At 40.9% G+C, this 14425-nt stretch overlaps 1 protein-coding gene across 8 annotated transcripts in view; it reads left to right on the forward strand.

Annotated features, from left to right (window-relative positions):
• Positions 1-14425, forward strand: part of Slc35d4 (solute carrier family 35 member D4) — a 120973-nt gene that overhangs the window by 83333 nt on the left and 23215 nt on the right. The gene's annotated exons all lie outside the window — the stretch shown is intronic.

A 14425-nucleotide genomic window follows, 5' to 3' on the forward strand; every position in this document is an offset into this window, starting at 1 on the left:
GACCTATATTAGAATTCTAGATCTGCCACTTTCTAGGTGTATGAATCATTTTTTTCTTAAGCAAACAAGTATAATAATAATGTCTACCTTATTAAGAGGATTAAAAAATATATTGAAAGCCCTGGATTAGTGAGAGCCCGTAGTTGGCAGGTCCTCTGTGGCGCTATCAAACCACTAGTTTAATTCTTTCACAAAATTAACCAGTGACTTCCTGGATCTGAATTTACCATTTGTATTCACAAGTCCTAGGCAATAAATTTAGTTATGGACTGCCTCCTCTAGACACGGCTCCAAATTCAGCATGCATGAGAACAAGATCTCTCACAACGCATTGAATTAGACATTGTTTAACAAAAGAAGCAATTGATCCACCATTCACAATGTTTTTAAACCTATATAAAGAGTCATTGATTCAGAACAGTTGCCTGCATGTGAAAATGTATGTTTGGTGGTTTCCATGGAGATCACACTGGCTGTTCTGTGATCACTGCTAGCCTTAATTATACACTGGCATCGCCTGGGAGCCTTCAAAGCTGTCTCCATAACAACATCTCCTTGTGGAGTAACATGACCGCCATCCTGGACTACGTTTCTTGTATAGAAGTTTCTCTTAGGAGTCAAAAGGTTCCACGGTAAATTTTAGCCTGCTTGATTTATCCCCATGAAGAACTCTTAAGAGCATAAAGTTTTCAGAGTTTCCACTGCTATTCTCACATGCGTCTTGGCAAGTCTCAGGAGCCTGATTGAAGATAGCAGCAATATCCAGTGTCTTTTCTCAGTGACATGTTGACATGTCTCTTGACCTATTGCCAAGATACTGAACTAGGGAGTTTTGACTAGACAAAATTAAACCTGTTTTAAATACTAATGAACTTGTAAAAGCATTATCAATGATACTACTAGTGTTCATTTGCTGTTGGGAATTTTCAAATGTGTCCAAGATCATTGGTAAAACTTCTGCCATTTCTGGTGGAATTAAAAAAAAAAACTGAGTTTTAAATAAATTGATCTGTAGGAAAGCTCTCAGGCTTAACATTGAATCCTACTTTGAGCTTCTGAGGAGGTAACCAGTAGACAGATCCTTCAGGTTCTGCAATCAGAATTCCTAGGTTCATTTCCTGGTGCACGCATACCTGTGTGCACATACACAAGAACAGACTGAGAAAGAAACCCTAGAAGTACAGTTACCATGCCTGTCGTATTTGGCTTTCACTTTGCTGAACAGAGATGGTTCTCTTCCTTTTTCTAACAGCGTTGTTACTACTGTTATTTCTTATATTACTGCCATCTTATTCCCATCCTTGCTGTCGCTCTGTCTTTGGATGGGGAGCCTGCTGCTGTCTTTCTTCACTTCTGAGGTGGTCAAAGGACATCACAAGCCAAGTGGCTTCTCCCCCTTAGTTCACTATTGATGGTTCTCCTTAGCTTCCACTTCTTCAGCTTTCTCACCCCTTCTCACCACACCTCAAAGCTCGTTTGAGCCAGGCAGGGTGGTGCATACCTGTAATCCCAGCGACTCAGAAGCCTGAGACAGGATGATCACGAATTAAAAGCCAGCTTCAGCAACTTAGTGAGGCCCTAGGCAACTTAGCGAGACCCTGTCTCAAAATAAAAAATAAAAAGTGCTGAGGATATGGCTCAGTGGTAATGCACCCCTGGGTTCAATTCCCAGTACCAAAGGGAAAAAAAAAAAAAAGAAAAGCTCATGTGAATGTAAAGTTTATAGTTCAGTATATTCCCTTTCTTCTGGAATGATCCAATGAAAATAAATTGTGCAACCAAATGAAGCTGTGTTGTAATGTAACTTTTTATGTTGAAAGAGTGTTCTGGAAAAAAAATCTAATTATGGCCATTTCCTAATTAAATCATTTTTCTTTTTCACCATCTAAGCGGCTGTAGCAATGAGAATAATTTTTCATGGAAAATTAAAATGTAGAGGCAGCAGCATAATTTCCTTTGCAGTCTCTCGCTCGGCAATAATAACAGTAGGTCGATGTCTTTCCATGACATCACTGATGAGGCGGCAGGAACACGGAGGGGCAAGTTAGGGAGCTGTTGTCAGCATTGAGCCGTGTGGAGGCAGTTATCTGGGAATTATTTGTTTATGAACAAGATTTTCCCAGAGGACACATGGGAGGGGAAATACAGTTTTGAATTCAAGGAAAAAATTTTTAAATTCCATTTCCTATTGTCAAAATAATTCATAGAGAAATGAACCACATTAAGGGATGCTTTGCTATTTTGGATAAGGTTGTTGTTTTTCTTGTTTCTAGTTATGTAGTCTCATAATTTTTTTCTGGGCTATTTTTAGTGCCATTGATCATCACTATGTTCTGTGTTGCAAAAATATGATAATAATTCTGGGTTTCACAACTTTTGACCTGAATAACTTTGGTTTTTATTTACTGAGGAGATTCACTTAATTTCTGTAAATTTCCCCACTGGAAAGGTTTTTATGGGTGTTGTTAGTATCTCAGATAGTCTTAAATAACTAAAAGTAAAGTGATTTCTTCAGCACAAAGGACAGGTAATTGGAGAAGCCTTTCAAACTTTCCCTAGAGGAGGAACTGGTGTGTATAGTTGTTCATTATTGGATAGCACTGAATAAATGAGTGTTGACTGAGTGCTTAAATAAACTGTTTTAATCAGCACACCATTGATGCATGTGCTACCCTCACACTGGAAACAGAGAAAGATGGAATTCTGTAAGTATCCATGTGAAGTAACTTCTTGTGATCTACATACAGCGGGTCCCCAAGTTAACGATGACTCGATTTACAATTTTTTAACTTTACAATGATTCAAAAGCAAAATGCATGTAGTGGAAAACAGATTTTGGAATTTTGACAGTGACAGTGAGCCGGTTTCCAGTTAACCCATGATCACGAGGGGAAGCCACTGATGCTCTGTGTGGCTAAGTTCTGCTGCTTGGTAGGTTTGGGATATTTGATGCCTTTTTCAGTTAACAGTATTTTCAGCTTACATTGGGCTTATGTGGTGGGGAGTTGTCCTTCTGTAAGATGAGGAGTATCTGTATTCCCTTCTTTATATGTGCAATTTATTTTGGTTGGGTTCACTTTTCCTGGTAAAAACCCTTTATTTGTATCCTTAGGAAAAACTCCTCAAGGCAAAACAAAACAGGTTAATTAGCAAAAAGTGCTTCAGGCTCTGCTTATGCCCAAACCAGAGGGCAGACCTCCAGCAGAACCCAGGGCCCATGTCAGGAGAGAATGAGTGACAGTCCTCGAAGCTAATGAGATGGGGTTGGGGGTCAGCTCAGTGGTAGAACATTTGCTTAGCATTTGTGAGGCCCTAGGTTTGAGCCTTAGCACTGGAAAACAACAACCTAATAAAATGAAACTCCCCTTGGGAAGTCTGAGCAAGCAGACTTTTGTTATGGGAAAGCTAAGTTTTGACATTTGAATGACAGAAAGGAATGGCATGTGGATTTGAAAGACTTTGGGTACATACTGGTGCAATTTTGTGAAAATGGCTATCCTGTGACATTGTGCCTTAGAGACTATCTTTGTGGCCTGATATCCTCTGTTCCTCTGCATACTCATTTTTTTCTGTTTTATCTCCGAAAGTAGAATTTGTTTAAACTATAAATAATCATTCACTCATTTTTTTCCTGTTTAAATTTTCTTTCCTCTCTTAAAAAAAAAAAAAAAGTAGTCCAAACTGGCTTTTTCCTCTTCTCAATTCTACATTGGCATTTTGCACTAACCTGGTTATCCTTTGGGTTAAAGTTTGTTCCCCAACCCCTAGTCATATTTAAGTAGCCAGTGTCTGACTTTAAGGCCAGATAGTTAAGTCGAAGCAGGTGCTGCTCATTTATGACTCCAGAAGAGCCATTCTGCCAATCAAGTATGTGGCATGAAAAATTTTAAGTCAATAACTCTTTGCCTTGTACCATGTAAACACAACTAGCTGTTAGACTGAGCTTGCCATTGTATTTGATTGTGCACTTTGGTGTGGGGTGGGGACGATGAGCAGGAAGATTATGTGAGGATCAAAGTCTCCTTGGCTGCACTTCCACATCTGTCTCCTTGTTGTCGGACCTCTGGAGATGCAAGGGTGCTACAGTAGAGCAGGCCCATGGTTTCTTCTCTACTTGAGAAGAATCCTAGTGTTCCTTTCCTGTCTCACCTCAGGCCATTTTTCCCTGTTGGGGGCTTTGTGGGTTGTTTGCATAATTGTCCAGGCATGTAGTTATGTTTGGCCTGGAATATAGTAGGTGATTGGCCAAGATTTGATAAATAGAATGCCCACCCCTTCCCCTTACCTCTGTGTCAGAAGAAAAGGAAGGGTGAGAATCAAGGCCAGTTAGCAAAATCACAGTAGTCAGGTGACTCCACCTCCCAGCAAAACCACGTGCCATATCAGCTTGTGAGCCCTAGGAAGGCCAGGTATATATTACTCAGAATTACATCCCTGATACCTAGGAGCCCCCAGACCTCCAGAAATATTACCTTAGAAATCTTACTGCAGCCAGGTGCGGTGGTGTACTCCTGTAATCCCAGTGACTCAGGAGACTGAGGCAGGAGGATCTCAAGTTTAAAGTCAGCCTCAGAAACTTAGCAAGACCCTAAGCAACTTGGCGAGATCTGTCTCAATAAAATATACGAAAGGGCTGGGGCTGGGGCCCAGTCGTGAGGGCCCCTGGTTCAGTCCCCAGTAGAAGAGAAGAGAAAAGAAGAGAAGAGAAAACTTATTGCAACAATATTGGCTCGGCTATTCCAAATCGCCAAACATTTGCTGCCATTTGTCTGCCATCCAGAGTGCTTTACTTCTCTCTGTGCATGCATAAGACATTAGGATTTGAGAAGAAAGGATTTGGCAGTTACTAAATTTTCATTCTTTGTGGGTTTTGTCCTTTGCTGACAACTAGAACGTTCGAGAAAGCAGCAAAGGAGATCCATTCCCTAAAGAAGGGAGAGCACAGGTATCTTATATACCCCAGAGCACCCAGCCTAGTTTGTCAGTAACAATACATGCTTCTTTGACTGGGGTGTTCCCTGCCATGGCATCTGAATTAAACTGCTATACATTAAACTGCTGAACCCCCTGGAGCTTATCTGTCCTGATAATTTGAAGCCTGAATCTTTAATAAGTTGCTTATTATCATTTGCCTCAAGTTATGGTTGGGCTGGTGACTGTTCACTCTTAAGAATTAAAACAGTACATAACCTGGTTTCAATACTGACACTTTTTAGCCAGGCACAATGGTGCATGCCTGTAATCCCAGCCACTTAGGAGACTGAGACAGGAGGATGGCAAGTTGAGGCCAGCCTTAACAACTTAGCGAGACCCTCTCTCATCTTGGGGATGTAGCTCAGTGGCACAATGTCCCTGAGTTCAAGCCCCAGGACTGCAAAATAAATAAATAACATTCATACTTCTCACAAGGTTTTTCTTTGCCCTGAATATTTATTTTTCAAATAGTTTTATGGGAAGATGTTGTATCAGCAAATTTTTCTCAACAGGTGTCTAGAGTAACCTGTCGAATTCCAGGGGAGGAAGATGTGACAGTAGAGAGCAGGACAAATAGCCCAGCGCTTTAGAGGCAGAAAGACTTGGGTAAAAATCCCACTGTACAGCAGGGTGACCATGGAAAGGTGATGCCACTTGTCTGTGCATTGTACAGTTTTTCTCACCTGTACAATGGAAATATTTGTGTACACTTCACAGGTGTTCCAAGAATTATATGAAATAATGTGCATTAAAAAGTTAATGCTTGCCGTTATTATAACTTGAGGAGAGTGAGAGTCCCTTTGTAGATGGAATAATGTTGGACATACTATTTGCATTTGGGGTTCAGCTACAGTTTGAGAGGGGCCAGTGTGTGTCAGGTAGAAAGCCTTCACTACCGTGTTCTACATTACCATCCTAGTATCAAGAGAGACTTAAAATTACCAGATTCAAATGGCCCCAGAGGTTTTAAAAATACCTTTTTTTCCCCCCAAGTAACTCAGGGGACTTGATTTGTCTTTTTATCTAATGCTTTAGAAGCACTACACAGGTGTTTATTTTTAAAAAGAAAAGCAAAAAGAAGTACCAACTCTAAAGATTGTTGGATGAGTTTTCAGTAGGGAATTGCAGCTTTCACTGTGTATGAAATCAGTGACAAGAGAGTGGGGAATTAAGACAGTGGTATTAAATCTGAAGTGGAACTGCACAGCCACCCAAATGGTCGCAGTGAAAAAGACTGACAGTTTCCAATGCTGTTGAGGACATGGAATGACATTTCTGGTTTAGAAAACTAAACAACAGCTACATTATAACTCAGCGGCCCCACCCCTGGCGAAATGAAAACAGACGTCTATGACAAGACATCTCGAGCGTCGTGGAATTAGATAATAATAGTGATCACACAACTGTTGAGTTTCCTAAAAACTATTGAATTGTGCCCTTCAACAGGGAGAATTTTATTATGTGTTCAGTACATTTCACTGAAGTAAAGGTTGTTTTTTTTTTTTAATTTAAGATACGTTCAAGAATATCCATAGAAATCTTATTCATCCTAGCCTAAAACCACAGGAAATAGCTCACACATCAGGGATGGAGAAATAGATTGTCATCTATCCATATGACAAAGTTCTACAGTGCGATGACAAAGAGCACACAGCCACATAGGTGATTCAGAAAAGGTTGTCATGATTGGGAAGGAGAATTTATGTCTGGAGAGATACTCAGAGGTTGAGTATCTCCATACACTTGGTAGCCATGTGAGGGTTTACTATTGCAAATGTCCAACAAGGTGTATGCTTGAGATCTGGGCACATCACAATATTTATGTGATGCCCTAATCTGACATGGCTGCTGTAATGGCAGCATCCTCAGGAAGCATGGCCCAACATGCTGACCTACCTCCCCAAAATCAGCTGCTGGGAAGGCAAATAGGTGTTGGGTCCAACAGTTTCCCAAGAAGATCCCTCCCTGTGTGTCTTGCTTTGACATTGTCTTTGATCTGGGGTGGTGCTTGCTGAGGAAAGTAAGACCCTGTAGGCTGGCACCTTGCTTTTCTGAGCAGTAGCCATCACAACTCTTGAACATGATGACTGGGGACAGTTTCTAACAAATATTCGGCTCAGTGCCAAGGTAAAGAAGGTGAGCTCAGACTTCCCAGGAGTGTTTTGCTTACATTCCGCAGGTGTGGACTGTGCCCTGTCAGGTGTGCTGTTTCTTCCCTGACTGCAACTAATTAAGGAAGATGGCATACCTGCCTTCTCTCAGGCCATGTGGCTTAATTAAGGGAACACTGTTGTTCCAGGGCTGTGCTTCGTTTGCCAGGGCTAGGAGCCTCCTTGACGGACGCCCTAAGGCTTGTGCTGTTGATTCCTCTTCTTTAAAGCTTTATGGCTTTGGAGCTGGGGTTGGACATGTTTTGAACATACTTTCCAAGTTGATGACTCCCTAAGTCCTGGCTTGCTGGGCTGTGGGTGCGTGCTAGCATGTGTTGCAGGTACTGTGTTATTGAGAAGAAGTGACCTGTGGGAGTGGGGGAAGGGATCAGTCTCCTGAGGGCCTGGTGGGTGACCAGCCCACACAGGCTGACAACTAACTGATGTTCCACAGCTGGGGTGCTTCCTTGAGCAGTTGAGTCGTGCTGTAGAAAGGGAGTGAAGGGCTCCTTAGCTTTCATCTTATGTTCCCAAACAGAAATTCCAGAATTTTCTATCTCATACTATGGGCAAAATGAAAAAGGGCTTTTACTGCACAGACAGCAACTCCTGAACTTACCAGTTGATAGATTCAGCTCCAACACTTATTGAATACCTGATAAAATCAAAAGTGGAAGAGAGCATGACAGCCGACACTGTGTGCTCACTTTGTGCTAATTATTGTGCCAGTGCTTTGACACACATTAAATTCTCATCACGATCTTCTGTGGTTCAAATGATGTGCTTCTCCCTCTATCCCTCCCTTAGGGATGATGAAACAAAAACGTTACAGAACTTGCCTAAGCTAAAATAAGGGAAGTTGAACTTGAACCCAGGTCTGGGACTTGAAGCCTGTGGTGGTAATATTCCATAGTGTGATATTTAAGAGATTGATGCTAAATGACTGTGCACAGTCTCTGGGAAGGCTCTGCACTCTCCTGTGCTTTGTTGCTGTTGCAGTTTTTCTCATGGGTAACTGCGCCATATAGAAAATACCTCCAGGAAGCCAAGATCTGATGGAGACTAAGGGGAAGCAGATGAACTTAAGGCAAAGAGGTTGTTATGGGAGCCAGAAACTCAATCTGCAGCTCCGGGCAGTGCAGAGCCACACTGTCAGGGTGTTTTAAGAATCCTTTGGCCCAATCCTCAGAAGAGCAGAACACCAGTCTGAGTCTAGATGTGAGCTGGGTGAGGGAATGCCCATCACATGGTTCCTTGTTTAGGTTTTGATTTTCTAGTAAGTGTTTAACTGTAAGGTGTGCTAACCATCACTGAAGCAAATAACGTTATTCCTAACTTACAACTTAATTTTGTTCCATGACACTTCTAGAAAATGCCTTAGAAATGATTTGGTCCTCTCTATTACAAAATAATTCAAAATGCTTATTATAGAAAATTTAGAAAGTCAATGAAAAGAAGAAAAAGCTTTATGTGATTTACCGCAACAAACATTTTGGAGTATTTTCTGTATACACATATAACTGGGTTTGTCTGTTTTTACATAAATAAGACCATTCTTTACCTGCTCACTTCCCCCGACACCCACCTTTTCCTGTGCTGGGTGGAATCCAGGGCCTTGCACATGCTTGGCAGGTGCCGTACCACCGAGTTTCACCCCCACCTACATTTTGGTTTTTTGTAACAGTATTGGGACTGTTGTCCCTGTCTTGGGGTAGGTGAGGAAGTGGAGGCCTAGGGAGGGGAATGACTTTTTCACAACATGCCAGGCCTGACCTGGGAGAGGCAGCCCCATACAGCTGTCCAGTCTGAAATTTCTTCCCATATTGAGGCCTAAGTGGGCTGATGGCCACTGAGTGGCTGTGAGCATTTGGCACAGCATCTGACATGCCACAGCCCTTTGATGGAGGAATGAAATGAAAGAAAGAAACTGACTTCAGTGGCTGAGGCCTCTTTCCCACCATCTGTCTGCATGCTGAGGCCGCCCAGCAGTTTGCTTTAGTAGCCTCTTTCTCCCCGCCAGCCCCACACTTCCAGATCCTCATGCCATCGTTGTCTTTGTGGGGACCTCAGCAACCTCCATTGTTGAGTTGGCAGGAAATGCTGTGTCTTCCCTCTCACAGCTGTAGAAAGACAACACGCACATCCTAGCAGTTAAAATCCCCGCTGGGGGCGTGTTCCTCCGATTTTGTAAATATGGCACAAATTTCTCAGAGAGCCTTGGCAGGTGGCAGTGGAAGCAGTTGAGCACACAATGATTTGAAATATGGCTGATGGGGAGTTCTAGGCCAAGATGCTGAGCCAACCACAGAGTTAATCCATTGCACTTTTTTTTTTTTTTTTTTTTTAGTTTTCTCTCTGCAAAGCATCTTAGTGACCGTCTATACTTATAAACATAGACACCGTTGAACCAATACATTAGTCCCTGCTTATGTAGAAGGATATGTTCCAAGACAGTGGTGTCCGAAATCACTAATAATACCAAGCCCTATGTTATTTCCTATACTGCATACCTATGATAAAGTTTAATTTATAAATTAGACATAATAAGATTAGCAACAATATTAATAAGATAAAACAATTATAGTAATATACGGTGATAAATATGCTGGCATCACTGTATGTACATTTTGGGGCCATAATTAAGTAAAATAAAGGTAACTTGAACATAAGCTCTGAGATACTGTGACAGTAGATCTGATAACTAATAAGATAGCTGCTAAATAATAGAGGGGTAGCATATACAATGTGGATACATTGGACAAAGGAATGATTCACATACCAGATGGGAGGGCACAAGATTTCATCGTGCTAGTCAGAAGAGTGTGTAACTTAAAACTTATGAATTGCTTACTTTTGGAATTTTCTATTTAATATTTTTGGATTGTAGTTGTCTATGGGTAGCTGAAACCATGGAAATTAAAAACATGGATAAGGGTGCTACTATACTTCCACTTTGGAGCTTATCCTTTAAACATGTTTCCACAAATTAAAATGACATATGTGCAGGGTCATTAGGCAGCATTATTACAGTAACAAAAGACTGAATGAAAAGAATTCCAGTGTTTATTAATGAGGGACTAGGGTCCATCTGGCCGATGGAATACTGTAAAAAATAAAAAATTGAGAATACTCTATTTACTGCTAGAGATCAATCTTCAAAATATATTAAGTGAAAAATTCAGAGTTAAGTCCTATGTGTAATATGACAACTTTTGTGTAAAAAATGAAAAACCCAGAGTCTGTATTCATATCTACTTACATGTACCTAAAAAACTTTAATACATAAGAAACTTGATGTGTGGCAGAAGTGAGAACTGAGGGGAAAGAGTCTAGGAGGAGAGGAAGACATTTCATTGTGCATTTTTTTTGTAAAATAATTTTTTGCATTACAATTCTTATTACACATATAGAGCACAATTTTTCATATCTCTTTATATAAAGTATGTTCATGCCAATTTATGCCATTATACATGTACTTATTTTTGTTTTGATTTTGTTTTTTTGCATTACAATTCTTAATACACATATATGCCACAATTTTTCTTATCTCAGTTTGTATATAAGGTATGTTGACACCCAATTCAAGTCTTCATACATGTACTTTGTATAACCATCACATCCACCATTTCCTTGTGTAGGTTTTCTAACAGATTTTGGTTCCAGAATCTTGATTTATTACCTATCTAAAAACAAAATCAGAAAAGTGAAATGAGTCTCAATATGCTCCCCTGGTGCTATTAGAATAGTTGTGCTTTCGTTTCTACATAGCTAAAACCCGGGTACAATGATTTTGAACTAGAAAGAGTTGACCCATTTCTAGAAACCAGTATTCATGAGAAAGATGACGGAAGCAGGAATGAGGTGGGTCTCATTAGATGAGAGAGAACAGTGTCCTAGATATAGTGATGCCCCTGAGTTAAGGGAATAAGGCCTCTAAGACCACTGGGAAAGATGGCTGCTCCCTGCAGATGGCTGTGTTTGGAGCAAGCTGTGCGCCAATGTAAAGTTTTCTATATTCATAGCTTTCATGAAGCAGTGTACGTTATAAATCGAAGGGAAACAAGACAATGCATTTCTTTACTCTGGGTTATTAAATTAGGCCTTGTTGTGGCAGTCATTAAGTTAAAGGCTCTCTACTTTCTTTGGAACAAGGCATGAATGTCTGTAACGTTTTCGTATTAAACTTAGGAGACACACTAACATTGTGACTTCTCCCAGGCACTGGTTAGCCTGAATCTTAGGGACATTCATATGTAGCTGGTCAGGTACCTCCTTTGCCTCACTGTCAGAGAGTGAGCAGTTGCACCCAGGAGCCCCCCACCCCACCACAGATGTACATGTCTGTCCCACGGATTGTGGGTTGTAGCCTCATCTCTGCCTCCTGTGTGTCCCCCTTTCCTTCATGTTTCTTGTCTCTTTCTAATCAAAATTTTCTGTCCGTATCCATCCGTATTTTTAAGCTTCTTGAAAATTCTCACCAGTCATGGGATGAATAAAATCCCTTCAAAGAAAGAACAAAACTGAGTCCTTGAGGAATACTTTGTAGATGGTTCCTTATTTTATAGAGGAGGAACCTGAAATCCTGAGGTGGATCAGCCTCCCTGAGCTTATAGCAAGCTTCCAACCCAGTGAGGGGCACCTGGACCCAGAGCTGCTGACTCGCTGCTCTCCTAGGTGGGGTACTAGGACAAATGCAAAAAAGACTGGGAAGTGTCTGCAGTCCATTTCAAGGATAAAACTGCACGCCCGCCCAATCCTCCTGGCCCAGCTGCCTGCCTTCTTTGAATAAGTATGATTCTCTGTAGGATTTTTTAAAATACCTTCCTAGTAGAAAGGGGCTTCTCTAGTTATTAATTTTTTACTCTGTTCAGTTTTCCTTTGACTTTAGCCGTGGCTCTACCCGCTCTGAACTTGGCATTTCAGTTAACACCTAGTGGCTTAGAACTTGCTGAGTCTGTTCATGCTGTTCCTTCTAGGGAGAATGCCCTTCCCACCTTCTCACACGGAAATTCTTATATGTCCTTTGGCTCTTAGTACGGGTATGTGGGGCTCATTCCTATGACATTGAGAATATGCCATATCTAAACTTTACCATGTGACATGAATTTCCAGTGTTGGCTAATCTGCATGGGGGTGCGTGAGGGGGGCCCTGGCCTTTCTTGTTGGCTCTCTGTGGCCTGGTGTGGTGCACAGTGAGTGTGATTTGGCCTCAGCTTCAACTCAGCAGAAGCTCAAAAAGCTGTTTTCATTTTTCACTTCTGATTCAGTGGAAGCATCTTCTGAATCATTGAATCTTTTTTTTTTTTCTTTTTAACTTTCATTTTTTAAACTCTCCAAAAGAGCAAGGAAGAGTGTCTTAGTCACCTTGACTACCATATCAAAATACCATAGACTGGGTGGCTTTAACAACAGAACTTTATTTTTTGACAGTTCCAGAGACTGGAATGTTCAAGACCAAGATACCAGCAGGGTGGGTATCTTGAGAGGGCTGTCTCCTTGAGTTGTAGATGTCTGTCTTTTCACCAAGTGCTTACGTGACCTCATCTTTGTGCGTACGAGTGGGGAGGGAGACAAGCGCATACAGTCCAAGAGTGCATGCTCTAGTCTATTTTTTAAAAAATTTCTTGGCATTGGGGATTGAACCTGGGGCTTGGTGCATGCTAACCACTTGCTCTGTCAGTGAACTACACTACCCAACCTTGATCTGCTCTGAAAAAGGCACTAATACCATCATTATGGCGCCACACTTCTAATTACTACCCCATAAAGGTCTCACCTCCAAATATCACCACAATGGGATTTAGATCCTCAACATAAGAACTGAGGAGGACACACTTTAGCCTGTGTCATATGGGTTCACAAATGACACACAGACATTTTGCAGTAAGAGCTGAGAGTTGTTGTATGGTCAGAACTGTCAGGTCTTTTTGGTTTGTGTCAGTCCCTCGAGTGGAGTTTGGCTGGTGACTGGGTTTTGTGCAAGCCTTGAATGTTTCCAGGGAGTTCTCCTTGTCATCCTTTAGCCCCCAATTTGGAGTCAGGGTTCAGCCTTTCCTATCATGCAGGGGGCTCACTTCTTCCAGCTGATGCTCCTTGAGGAAATACTGGGCTAAAGAAAGATGGCTAGGGTGGCTGGGGTGTGGCTCAGCGGTAAAGTGCTTACCTCCCAGGTTCGAGGCACTGGGTTCGATCCTCAGCACCACATAAAAGTAAATAAACAAAATAAAGGTACTGTGTCCATGTACAACTAAAAAATATTTTTAAAAGAAAGAAAGAAAGGTGGTGAGTCGGTCACAAGCAGTGAAGGGGTTTTAGCAGATGGACATCATGTTTCTTATCTTTGAACATTGCAAGGAGGTATTGGGCACCAAGGTCTTGAGGTATATCTTTTGGCACATCAATTATTTTACCTCTGTTATGGCAAAGTAGAACAATGACCTGAATGGAAGTTAAAGTTATATCAAAAGAAGATTGAAAAAAAAAATCTCCATGGCCTTGGGTAAGTATAATTATGGTGCTTTTAATTAAAGCTTGTTTGAGTTTAAATTTACCTTATTTCTAAAAGTAGTCTGCAAAGATTAGATTTATACTTTGATTGAATCAAAGTAACTAGAAAATAAAAATACCTTAGCCACATGCCCTTCCTTGCCAGCAACACAGGGTAACCCTGAACTTGGAAGTCTGGTAGAACTTTTTAATCAGCAGGACAGAAGTTTCAAGAATAACTGGCAGAAATCCATCTTTCTGCAAATAAGTCTGATAGCAGGTGTGAACATTTACTGAGGACAGTGAAACCAAGAAAATGAAAAGTACTAGAATGAAGAATTATTCTAAAATTTCACACCAGGCTGTTGCTGAATGGAGTTTTGGGGGAAATAGAATAGTCTCAAATTCTCTATCTTGTACAACTGGATGTTCTAAATGTATCTGTAAGGGTTGGAATATAGCATGAACAAGGCCCTGAGTTCAATCCCCAGTACCACAAAAAAATTATGGATGTACACACATACATATATGGATTCACAAATGACACACTGACATTTTGCAGTAAGAGGTGAGAATTGTATGGTCAGAACTGTCAGGACTTTAGGGTTTGTGGATACATACATATATGTATGTATGTATATATGTATATATATATATATGTGTGTGTTTATATATATATATGTTATTTAACTTATACTTAGAAAAGAATAAACAATAGTTAGTCAACTTGTAGTCCCCCTTTATTTGAAAAAAATTACAGTAGTAAAATAATTAGCCTAATCAGGTATCTTAGAATGCGCTGAAGCCAACCACCC

This window comes from Ictidomys tridecemlineatus, chromosome 13 (assembly GCF_052094955.1).
Source record: "Ictidomys tridecemlineatus isolate mIctTri1 chromosome 13, mIctTri1.hap1, whole genome shotgun sequence".
NCBI classification, from domain to species: domain Eukaryota; kingdom Metazoa; phylum Chordata; class Mammalia; order Rodentia; family Sciuridae; genus Ictidomys; species Ictidomys tridecemlineatus.